Raw genomic sequence first — 13,731 nt, 5'->3', positions numbered from 1 at the left:
ATACCTCTGTAGGTGGCGACACGGGACGGTGCGTCGCTCTACAAAGGCTCCAGTTCTCGCAATGTTAGAGGAAAATGAGTGTGGAAAATATTTATGTACTGGTTGAATGTAAACTAAGCTTTATGTTCACAGTCTGCTGACAGCTTGACTCGGGGTGGAGATGTAATTATTTCGGATTTGTATTGTTTACTAGGGTCGTTGCTGACACGGCAATATTTGAATAAATAGTATGATGTTGAAATGCATATAATGAAATAAATAAGATTCCATGATTTGGCAATAATATATTCTCGTGAATTCATTCTCGAAAATTAAGATAAGAAGACTTATGGTCTGGGATTCGGAAAGGAGGTGATGAATTCCATTCCTTTCAGCTGTTTAGTGATTATGTTGACGTGAATCCTCATTCTCTGATAGTGAATTTTGTTAGAGAGTCTGAGGACTTGTCGCTTCCTGAAGTGAAAATAAGATGAGGAAAAATACAGTTCCTGAATACATGTTCACAGGTAATGCTGCCCAGTATAAATTCAACTGCGATTGTTTGGATTCTCTAGAGGGAAAGAATTCGATAAGCTGACAAATCGGTCAATTTTCAACAGGAATTTATGCCTGTGGGGGATAAGGAAACTAGCTTTCGTCATGTTCATTTACTGCGGTGTCCTCCCTTTTATGAGAACTCCCAGTTGTGAGACACATTAATTAATGGTTCAGTGCACATAGGTGGTGTTTCCACATCCCTACAATGAAAGTGGGATCAGCTCAGCCCAGTACCCACAGGAGGCATAGTTCATTGATGAGTTGATTCATGAAATAGATTATCAAAGATTATATTTACACAGAAGAAATAGTTCATTGAATATTTTATTTATTCAGAAGAATATGTAATTATGATAACACATTTTTATTGCCTATTATGAAGTTTGAAAGTCATTTTGGTTTAAACATTTTTTATTATTATTTTATGAAAATGCATAAATATATTTTTAAGTACATATAAATATATACAGATTACATCAAATACAACTATTCTCTAAGTGTAGTCATAATTAGAGACTTACAGTTGCGTGTGTCTAACAAGCTATTGTAGGAATATAAATCAATCACGATTATTTCAGAGTTATTTCTTAAACTATAGCTAATAGTTTCGGAGACGGAGTAAATCTGAGTAGGTAAATTAATTTCTCTTTGATCACGAAGTTACCTACACAAAGTGTTTCATTATTAAAGACATTTACCTGAGAATGTTAATCAATTTATCTTATGAAGTTTCATTAAGTTACCTCCACAAGATTCAGTTACATAGTAAATCAGTAATTAGCTAGGGTGAATTAATTCTATCAAACAGGGGAGTATAGTGTGTTTTCGTTGTTATTTACCTACTCCATTGTCTCATAACTGTGAGTCTCACAAATGGGAGTTCTCACAAATGAGAGTAGACCGTTACTGCAGGTCGTCAAAGTACCAGAGGGCATTATGTCAAGCCGACCGAGACGAAGACAGGAAGTGGAGTAGAGTCGGTACATGTGTCATCCTCACGGTTGTCGACAGTGTTTCAAGGGGCATCCGGCAGTGGTAAAGATTAGATTTACAGAACTTCTTTATGGTTGCTCAGATACAGTTGGTACTTGCAATAGTGAAAACGATTCCATTTTAATGAAAGACTTTGTTCATGTTGCTAGGGCATCGGATACAATGGGCAAAGATTCTGATAATGCATCCAAATCCACGTCACGTTTCACCAAGTAAACAACATCTTTTGGGTTCATCAATGTCACACTTTTGTGGACACCGACAGAAAACACGATCGCCTCGGCAAAGTACAGTACGACTCCAGCATTTCCCGGTACGTTTATAAAAGGAAGAATATACAAAAAATCGGGGCCCAGAACTTCTGAATACTATTGAATCCAGTCACATTATACATTACCTTTATATCCAAATATATATAATGCAAAAACACCACGTCTCCATATTCGTATAGTGTTGAATCGGCGATTGCAGAAAAGTTCCATATGTGTATACGAAGTATATTCGCCTCCACCTGTGCTACTGTCATTGGGTCCAGTACAATATCTTCACGATTGCCAGATGACGGGTCCATTTATACAGCAGAGACTAAAATGTTGCATAATGTGTATAAGAAGTATATTCGCCTCCACGTGTGCTACTGTCATTGGGTCCAGTACAATATCTTCACGATTGCCAGATGACGGGTCCATTTATACAGCAGAGACTAATGCCATATTACCAGCTCTAAAGCGTGTACATAACCAGTGTCAACATATGATCAAGGTTGATGACTGGCTGTTGTCTCCGTATGACTATGGCTTCCTGAAGCATCCTTTGGCGCCAGTTGTTGTTGTTGGTGGACAGGACTTTGGTGGCTTCCCGTTTGATGGCGTGGTCCTTGTTCTTGAGGATATTAACTGAGATTGTTAGTGGCTGTACCCTCAAAGGGGGTTGACGTAGCGTAAAATTATTGTCCTCCTGCGAGGGTATGTAAGTCCCAAAACATTTGAAGTCAATTTAAGTGTACCAGGTTTTTAATCGTAGTATTGTTGTGTTTTTAATGTATGGCTTAATGTCAGCATCAACGCCATTGTCTGAAGGGATGGTGTAAATCCAGCTAGGGTCCATGCAGGTAGCAAAAGTAATGTCAGTCCCCATGGTCCCTAGTATGGTGATCTCCCTTCAGTTGATGGCGATCTCTAGCCACTTTTTTATATTGTATTGTCCAAATACTGCTATTTGTTTTAACTTTCTACGCTAGTTTTACTTCAAATTGTGATATTTTAGTTGTTTTACTGTCCTTCCTCGGCAGGTTTTTATAATATCTATAAATATTCTATTTCAAATGTTCTCGTCACGATATGGCTGCACTATTGCCGATGTGACGTTAAATAATAACTCACTCACTCTTGAGGATATGTTCCGATATGGCAGACGTCTGGTCGACACTTGTTTTAGTGTATCACTGGCTTCATGTTTGTATTACATATTCATTCCTCAACATTGTTAAATATCGTTATACATGTCTTCTTTGTAGTGCTTCATGTATGTAGTGCTTCGTGTGTGTGTGTGTGTGTGTGTGTGTGTGTGTGTGTGTATATACTCCCCACCATTCACCCGATGAATGAGCAAGCATACACTCCGAAACGTCGTGTCACTCACAATAAAGAAGTTGACATCCATAAATCTTGCTGTTCTTATGCATTATACACCTAAACGCGATTCAAAGATTTAACTTGATCGTGTTTGATAACAATTGCTAGCAGTACTTTTATTGCATATGTACCTCATAGTCTCCGCGATTCATTTGACATATTATTAGTGATGCGTTTCTGGAGCAGTTAAGTATGCATCATTCAAGCAAATATTTTTACTTGAGGAATCTTGCATTCCGTCGTGTTTCTGATGCTGTTTTTCTTATGTTGTAAGTTTAAAATGTTACGATTTTACGTGTCAGGATTTTTTTTATAGAAAAGGTATGATTTACAAACAGAGATCGCCAAGAATTAGTTATTTCAGCAATGGGGTCGAATACGTGTCTGGTCAAAATCAAAATTTGTTTCCCTTGAGTCTGATGATAATAACAGGGGTTATATAATTTGAAACCATCGCTTACACGTGAATGAGAAAACACATTTTGGATATGATCATGAATATTAGTTTGGACAGCCATCGTTTGGGTCACACAGGTTGTGAGCAGGGTGTGCATCACAAGCGGCAGGCGCTGGTGTACCGGATAGAATGTTTAAGAGCCATGGAAGAAGGACTTTTACCATGTAAAGATGGTTACATGTATATTAGAACTTGGCGCTTTGATTTGTAGATTTGAGTGTTGCTATGTTGCTGTTTATTTAACAGAACATCCGTCATTTTCATGTTTGAACTGATCTGATTAACCGTTTTCTGAAGGTTGCACATAATTTTGCCGTTCTTTACTTTGTTTAAGTTGCCGCGGGTACCCCCAAATAAGATCATGTTGCGTTTTTATTTTCTCATGTTCGGTTCAATTAAAGGATCTTTAAAAAGGTCACTTCACATAGTTTAGTTTCGCTCTTAATGAACACCTGGGTATATATAATATCCACAAAATACAATTAAAAACGGTAATATTTCATTTTATTACCCACGTGGTCAACGTATGGGTAGTTGCATTAATCTCGTACGTCACACGTGTGTCGTATCGCGTTGACCTGTGTCGTAACGCCTTGACCTGAGATTCCAACGATTTGATTGGATAACCGATGACCTCTCAATTAGGTCACATTCTTACGTAACTATATTTTCATTCATAACAAACACGTGAATTCATTCATTCTACAACTTAAATGCATTGTGGGAATGTAAGAATCGAGAACGTTGCCGTGTCGCTGTTTAATTGTGAGTCGAACTGAGACATTATATCCGTCGAAAAACATAAACGCAATGTTTCCACCAGTGATGTTAGCCGAAAGAAGCAACTGCAAACCAAGAAACGGGGTGCTACCGAGTAGTTTACTATAGGAGGCTGTTCGAGGCGATGACAACTGACATGCATCGTGACGTCGGTTACCAAGGCAGTGACGTCATTTTGTGTGACGTCATGCAAATACTGTACTACAGTACAAAACTTTTCCGCAACCCCTTTATGAAACCGGTTTCGGTTTGAAACCAAAATATTAACAAAAATACGCTATTTTGTCAGTTTAATGCATGTAAGACGTGGGTAATAAATAAAATACCACACTCGGTCTCATTACATACGAATTATACGAAACTCGTGACCTTCCTATGTTATCTGACCTCGCTTTCGCTCGGTCAGATACCATAGGAAGGACACTCGTTTCGTATAATTCGTATGTAATGAGACCTCGTGTAGTATTCTCTATATACAGCTTGTATTAGGAATCTAAAACGCACCTCCCTTGAAAGTATTTCGCGATTACGCAAGATAATGAGGTAGATGGTCACGTCGTCGCGTGACGTCATACCCGAGAGTCGCTACATGAACACACGGAAAATACAGTGGTACCGAGCCTGTTCGCTTACTGAGGTCTGCTTTTAGTTTAGCAAATAAATCAATCCACGAAGTCAAACCTGGATTTGGATGGCATACTAGATACAAATAGTATCACATACATACCACGTTTTCAATTTGAAAGTATTTCTAGCGGCAAGACAGGAATATTGACGACGATTCCACCAGTTGACAACATACAGCCCTGGGACGATCCCGACTATGTTTTGAATGGACCTACTGCAGACTGGTATGCAAGTCACTTGCCTATCACATGTTCATGGAAAACTTATTAGATACTGAATTCATTTTTCACGGTAAAATTTGCAGTCGTGATAACGGCAATGTTCGATCAATGTGTTGAACCTGTCTTCCGGTATCGGTATGGGAATGTAAACACTTCATGATTTTATGAAGGTATTCAGGAACTTTCAGCTTTATTTCATAAAAAATGCGTCTTCTGCTAAATTTTATCCGTAACGTTTTAGTATGGTGAAAATCTGTCCTATGAAATACGTACCGTTACGGAAGTCGATAAGTTCGATCTCACTACTGTATTGTAGAGAAGTACCCTAAATTCGTTAGTGTATGTTTTCGGAGAAGTCGGTGTATCCATAGGCGGATCCAGAGAGGGGGGGGGGGGAGTGTTCCACACACACACACCCACACACACACACCCTTGTGCTGAAGGTTAAATGACCTTTGAAACTCGGTTGGAAATGAAGTGTGCACCCCTCCTTTTCTCAATAGTGTGCAACACACACACACACACACACACACACACACACACACACACACACACACACACACACACACACACACACACACACACACACACACACACACACACTTCTCAAAACGCTTTAGCCGCCCCTGGTATCGTCTCTGATATGGTGCATCAAACATCAGTTTTATTACATTTTTCATTTCCATACACGTGTAAAGCATAGGTTATATGTCGTGATACTTAGTCCTATAAATCTGCAAAACATACATAAAATGTAAAATGATAAAGACCTGTAACCTCCTTAACAGCTGATAATAGATATAATAAATATATATAGATGCAAAAAATAGAACTGACAAATCCTTATCTTTCTCTTTAACTGTCAGCTAGTGAAAAAGAAAATTCTTCATTGTGTTCTAGTAGTAATGTGAAAAGTGTGATCAGTCCCAAAGAAAGATCATCAATCAAATCCAGAAACCAGCACACAAAAATTAAAGCAAATAATTTATTTGCATACAAACTGTTCATGACAAAATAATGAATACAATGTGTACACCAACATCATGAAGGCAAAGGCTTGCGTGTTAATGAACTGGATGGACTGGTAAAGGCCTAAAAAACCAAGATTGCTCTCCAATAAGACCATGTGACACAGTGGTGACTGCAATTTGGAAACATTTACCATCTGAACAAGTCCCAGATATCAAACAGACGAATACAATAGACCTTAGGACATCAGGCACAACTGGTTTCAGTTCACACCCTAGACACATAACATGACTTCATTTTCTATCTTAATGTCAGTGAATTCACCAGTTCCTGTTTACTAGTTATAAATGAAAGTGTCTGGCAGAATATCCTGGAAAAATAGGCTGTTGTGTCCTGCAAGTCTGTAGGGAGGAAACATGTTTCTTCTCTAGAGAATGGCCCTGAGTAGGAATTCCACATACCCTGTGAATAAATTTTACATTGAATTAAAGACATTTTGTAACACAATTTCAGTATATTTTGTTTTGGCAGCCATAATAATAATTTTCTTTGAAATCTGCACTTAAAAAGTAAGTACTTTTGTCTTAACAAATGCTGAGAGGGAAAATAGATATGAGGATTAAAAACCAGTGTCTTTGCAAACAAGACTTAGTGTTGACTCATTAGTTAGGGAAAAATATGCAGTAATAGGAACAGTGCACCAGTTCAACAAAAGATTATTGATTGTCTGACTTATATTTACCACGTGTTGGTTTCTTGTTCACTGGCTTGGCCTCTTGGTTTAGGCTTAGGGGTAGCAGATTGCCCAGTTGGGTTCTCCAGTCTTCGTCACTTCTTGGGTATTTAGGCTGTTTTCATTGATGAGAAATGCTGCCATATACATTCTAAAAAATAGCATTAAAGTAGCATTTTTACATTTGCCAAAAACAAAACTCACAAAGAAATACATTATCTGAATGAACATATTTCCCCGATTTCCCATTTTTGAAAGTGGGTTAAAAGTTACCTATAAATACAGCTGCCATGATGTTTTTACAAGGGGTCCATAAAAACCTAAGTTTTATGCCAGTGCAGAGCAGTCATTTTCATTTTATTTATTGTACATTGCCTTAAAGAGAGAAAAAGTGAGAGTCAACATTTTAATCATGCCCTAACACACACACGCACATGCGCACGCGCGCGCACACACGCACACACACACACACACACACACACAAAATTCACATACCATTTTAACATGGTAGGGGACCAGTCCCTGGTGGATAATTATCTGATATGACTCATTTTTAATTATGTTTTAATAATTATGTGCTCTCTCTCACCACCGCACCCATATGTTGCAAGTTCTCATTTGTCCATGCACACCCCCATCCTAATCCCTCCACACACACTCACACCGCAACACACCCGTCTCGGGAAATAGGTGACTTGGCCCTACTGAGTAACAGTGACAGTGGCTGTGAAAATATATCTCTGATCGAAAATAGGACATGAGCGGAAATTATGACGTACTTTTCATTAACTATTGCTTTATATAGCTAACCACTGGAGTGTTTATGCTGCTCCAAACAACTACATCTTAAAACTCACCTGCAACCAACGTCGCTCCTGGAATGCAACTCTCTCGGTCTCAGTCCCAAGTTGACATTTCCGCCTCTGTGTTTGTTTGGAATGTCGAAAGGAATGCCCGATATATAGCATCCTTATTAAAGTTTACGTTTTGCCTATTCGTATCCATATTTCGCCAGAGATTATAGGTCTCTTTCATAGCACTTCTTCGAAAAGTGTAACGAACACAGATGACCGTGCGTGGAGGGGTTCACAAAATCCGCACGACGACAGTAAACAATCTATGCCCTTCCTCTTGTCAAATCGAATTTCTCAGGAAATGTATCGATACATCCCTGTTGTTTACGCAGTTGGATGATCATCAAAACTCGAAGTGCAGTTGTCAGTTTCCAATACATAATCACAACAACGCTTCATTCAAAATATTGCGCTTCGTGTCACTTTCAACTCGATGGCGTATACACTACTGAAATGTCAACACACTGAGCGGACTCTCGGGTATGACGTCACACCCACAGACGGCAGACCGCTAAAAGTAAAAATATGCATACGAGTGGGCGGGGCTAAAGTGGTTTTAGTTTTGGTGCATATTTATTCGTAAATGGATGGTGCAGATGTGGTATATATTCATGTTTGAATGGCATTATGTAATAAAAATGCATAGTGTTTAACCTTTTTAAAAATCCTTTAACAAATTAGAACATAATGAGACCACACAGTTCCCAGTGTGACAAAGACTTCTGACAGAAGAAGGCAAACGTAAACATCTACCTCTTCTTAGGAACAAGAGCATTGCTGCTCTTTCTGACATTCCAGAGAAGAAAATAGGTTGAATAAAAAGCTAATGGTTTCAGAAAATTGGGTGCGAGTTGGATCCAACGTGTCGAACGTGAATTGTCTAATCAAGTTAACTGAGAATCCACTTGTAACCAAAAATATGTAATCGGTGAGCTCTCTAAGCGTACAGGTAATTTTAAAAAGTCCATTGGCTCTACCTGGTCTTCTCATATGTTTGAGGAAGCTAAACTTGCTGATCTTTGTGCAGAAGAAGCCCTGCTCTATTCCATGCACATGCACCCATGAATGAAACGCAGTTGAAGTTGAAAGAGCTTGGGCTTGATATTGTGATCACTCGTGCAAGAGAACAGATATTCATTTATGCTGAGCTGAAGCCTACAGTCCACTCTGTGGGAAAGACTGAGTAGATATGTCAGCATTGTCTTGAATAATCTACTACATCTAGTTAGCAACAAGATGAAGAAAGCACAGAACTGTTCTTTCAAGACCCCTTACTCCAGTTTCTAGTGATCGCAACGATCTTGAACAACCTACACCAAATCACTTTCTCATGAAGAAATCATGTTTTCATTCCCCCACCTTGTGAATTTAATCCAAATGATGTTTATGTTTGTCAATCTCTGGAAAGGCACTCAACATTTAGCAAATGTCTTCTGGTCACGTTCGAAAATAATGTATCTCGTGATGCCATGTCAAAAAATGGAACACTCCAAAGTGCAAGCTATGACTTAATTCTTGTAAAAGATGATAAATAAAAATAAAAATAAAATGATACACTTCCCCGACGTGTTTAGTCAATGGGTGATGCTACTGGAATTGAGCCTGATGGAAGTGGACATGTCAGGAGTGTGACCTTAAAAACAAAAGACTCTGAACTACGAAAACATGATCACAGTCTTGATTTACGTTTCTTTTCAAACAGTTGATTGAAATGTGTGTTTGTTGCATTTCTCTGTTGCATAATTATTCCCAAATTACCCTGATAACTTGTATGTATGCCAAAATATCAATTGGTGATTGTGAAGTGTTTAAACATTTCTCAACAATTGTTATATATTTGAAAACTTGTGGTTACTAATTTTGCATAATTCCAATGTATTCAATATATTCATCCATTATTTGAATGTGATATGGAATGTACTAAGTACAATACATAATGTTGAACATTTTCTGATATGTTGTTTGTTGTAATTATCTGAACCTCATCAACTAAGCTCAGCAGCTCATGAACTCTTCACCAACTTCATCAAAAGCCATTATACTATTAACTGTAATGCCCAAAGCCATAACACAAATAAACCCTGTTGATGCAACTATTAGTTTTGTGTTGTTGCATCCATATTTGTTTTGCTAAAGTCCATCTAGAGGCACGCTCTGTCCGTGGAATCTGCCAATACCCCCATCATTAAGTCAAACTTGCGGACGTACTTAGCTTGAACGGTTTTGTCAATGCAGTCATCTATGGCTGGTATTGGGTAAGAGTTCACACGTTTCATGTCGGTATAACATCTATTCCTTCTTGCAGGCTGCAGCACAAGATGAACTTGGTTCAGTGATGGCATTGTCAAGCAGGTATTCAACACTCTTCTTCAAGACTTCAAGCTTGATTGGACTCAACCAGTAGGGATGTTGTTTCACAGGCACATCGTCACCTATATTTACATCACAACACAATACATCTGCGCAGCCAGATAAATTTTTGAAACAAGTAGACACTTCAATTAACTCTGACACTTGTCCTTTTCGCTCGGTTGGGAAATTGTCTAGCATCCAAGAAAGCTAAAATTTCAGAATTGGAAAACTTAGGGCTAGCATATATTGTAATACATCAAGCTTTACTAAGGCACATCTCATCAGTAACACAATGTGATATATAAATAAATTACATGAAATAAAACCTTATATTGGTTACACCTACTTGGGTTGTCAGTCCAGATTTGAAGAGGTCATTATGCGACAATGTCACATTGGCCATACGCGTTATACTCACAAATACCTGTTAAAAGGTGAAGATCCTCCGTTTTGTATCTCTTGTGATGAGAGAGTCACAGTCAAGCATATCCTGCTTGACTGTGTTGAATTCTCCATCATAAGGGATAAACATTTCAATGTAAAAACAATGACGGATCTTTTTACAAATGTTAATTATCATTTAATTATTGTTTTTTTAAAAGAAATTGATTTGTTTGATGAATTCTGATTAATGTGTTTTGTAAATAGATTTATTTTAAAGATTGGTAATTTAGATTAGTAACTTAGATTGTTAGTGGCTGTACCCTCAAAGGGGGTTAAAGTACTGTAAAATTATTGTCCTCCTGAGAGGGTACGTCAGTCCCAAAACTTTTAAAGTAAAATGTAAATTTACCATATTTTAAACGATTTTAACTGTCAGCTAATTTTCCTACATTCGCCAGCGGCTGAAGGGATGGTGGAAATCCAGCTAGGGTCCATGCAGGTAGCAAAAGTAATGTAAGTCCCCATGGTTCCTAGTATGGTGATCTACCTTCAGTTGTTGGCGATCTATAGCCCGTGTTTTATACTGTATTGTCCTCTTTAATTGAAATGTTTTAGCTTTGCTCGCTAGTTTTATTCTGTCTGTGATTCTCTCGTATGTTTACTGTCCATCGTCGACAGGTTTTAATCTTCAAAATGTTTTCTCTTTATATTGTATAAATTGTTTTCGTCACGATATGGCTGAGATATTGCTGATGTGACGTTAAATAATAACTCACTCACTCACAATATGATATAGTATGACCAGAAATTATTGATAATTTTAGCATTATGTTTAATTGGATTTCTAGTATAAACAACCTTGACCAGCTATCAAGTGCTTGGTTTCATTCAAGAGAGACAACTCCGTTAATCGTTTTTCATTAGTTTGTGAAGAGTTATCCCCCTTTGTTTACTTGCTAGCAGACGACATTTTCAGTGATCCTCAGTATGGATGATTAAGAGAAGAGGAATTTGGTTTTAGAGTATTAAAACAAGGACATCAGATCAGCTAAAGTGATTTCAAGTAGAACAGTCATCCCTTTGTCAACTGTTTATCGTGTTTTGAAAAATATTGCAAATGGATATGGCATTGAGCACCAGGGCGGCGCAGGTAGGTCCAGAAAATTGTCTGTCGGTGACAGGAGGCGGCTTGGTATTTTTGTTTCTAAAAACAAACAAACAAACAAACTGAAGGCTGGATATGATTGATAGAGGAACTGTGGCTGTCTGTAAGGAGACAATTAGAACTGAGCTGCATGCAATGGGTTGGCAGAACAGTCGAGGAATTCCATCACCGATCATGAAACCTGAACAAAAGGAGCGAAGGTTGAACTGGTGCTTACGGCATAGAAATTTTCACTGGGACAATGTGATTTTCTCAGATGAAAGTTCTGTGTGGCTGTTTCCTAATACACTGAAATTCTGGACCAAACAAACTGAAAAACCTTTGTATCAGCGCCCAAAGTACAGTCCGAAATTTAACGTGTGGGGTGGCATATCTGTGTTAGGGGCAACGCCCCTCTGTGTATATGAAGGGAATATGAACAGTGAGCGGTACACAGATATTCTCGAGGGACATTTACTTCCATCTGCCCACGTGTTCTATGGAAATGTTTGGATTTTCCAGCAGGACAATGACCCAAAACATCGTTCAAAGCATTCACAGGCCTGGTTTCGGACCCAAAATATGACATTATTAGATTGGCCAAGCTATAGCCCTGACCTAAATCCAATAGAAAACGTTTGGGGACTTATGAAGGAAAGTGTCAATAAGAAAAATCTGACAAATATTGCTGAAAATGAAAGAAGAGGTGGTCCCATATTGGGACAGCATGGACCACGACTTTCTAACTTCTGTGATCAGTAGTATGCCCCGCCGCATTGAAGCCTGCATTGCTGCCCATGGTGACTTGACAAAATACTAACTGTTCACCTGTCTTTGAATCTGGAGTAATGTTCTGCTAATATTCACATTTGATACGTGAGTAATGAGTGAAAAAAATTAAAAAATTACAATCTTTAAATTCTCAATAATTTCTGGTTGTACTACAATATCTACAAACAACAACAGTGGAAACACACTGCATTGTCAGTGCATTCATGATAATTTCTGATCACATTCACTGGTGTTAGCATACCATAGTCACTATCACTGACCTGCATTAACATATGGCTCATGGTACTAAGCAGATAGTGTTTTATTTTTTAATTCCTGATCAACCACTATCACTTTACCGCCGGAACTAAAATTTCTCTCTTCACAGTTTTGTCATTACGTACTTCCAACTTCTGGGATTCTTTCAAGTCATCCCTGGCAAGTTTACAAGTCTTTGAAAGTCAATGGTGAAACATTATTTCATACTTATCATGCTCGTTCAAGAATTTTAAAGATGCACGAAGAGTATATTCTCTATAATTCTATAATTCAATTATTTTCTCGGAATAACGTGAACAATCTTCAAAATCTGAGAATCTTCAACTGATGGGACAAATTATCAAAATTATATAAATATAATCGAAATGAGGAGAAAATATTTGAATTTTGGAAAAGAAAAAAACTCTAAAAAACTGTATTTCAACTTCTAATGAAATGTGGAGCGTTATAACTGAAAGGAATCTTCAGAGAAAGACGTCTTTCACAATTTACAAAATACTTTTCACGAAGCAAATGCTCGCCAAAGCCTGCGAAAGGAAGATCCAACAGACTGAAGAATCTTGAATATCACATGATAAGAACACTTCAAGCGAAACAGGTGGGAGTCACGGTTGGGGGTATAAGTGTGCCATACCCATATTCTTTGGCTTTTTATTATTCTAATTCTCTCAATCATATCATCATAACCCCATACGTCTCACAACGGCTGCGTGGAAAAGCCGTTTCTGATCTGCCTAACCTTACTGACTCAACCAATGATTATAGTTTGGCATGAAATGCATGTGGACCCGGTTTTTTGTAAATATCTCTTCATCCAATGACCCAATCGATCTCAAACTGTGCAAGTGGATGTTTTATCAGACAACCTAATCACATTGTAAATCACCGATTTTATACATTTGTATTAAAGAATCTGTCTATGTAACTGTCAACAAAATAAACAGCAGAACGCAGAAGGCTTGCAGAGGGAGGGAGCCAATGACCTGTAACAGCGGC

The 13,731-nt window shown here is 38.1% G+C and overlaps 1 protein-coding gene across 1 annotated transcript in view; it reads right to left on the bottom strand.

Annotated features, from left to right (window-relative positions):
• LOC124286007 (sodium-dependent proline transporter-like) overlaps positions 1-13,731 on the bottom strand; it is a 61,720-nt gene that overhangs the window by 23,476 nt on the left and 24,513 nt on the right. The window lies entirely within an intron of this gene.

This window comes from Haliotis rubra, unplaced genomic scaffold, assembly GCF_003918875.1.
Source record: "Haliotis rubra isolate DU_JTF1 unplaced genomic scaffold, ASM391887v1 Scf372, whole genome shotgun sequence".
NCBI classification, from domain to species: domain Eukaryota; kingdom Metazoa; phylum Mollusca; class Gastropoda; order Lepetellida; family Haliotidae; genus Haliotis; species Haliotis rubra.
Note: the sequence above shows the minus strand (reverse complement) of the source record. Positions and strands in the feature narration are given on the sequence as shown.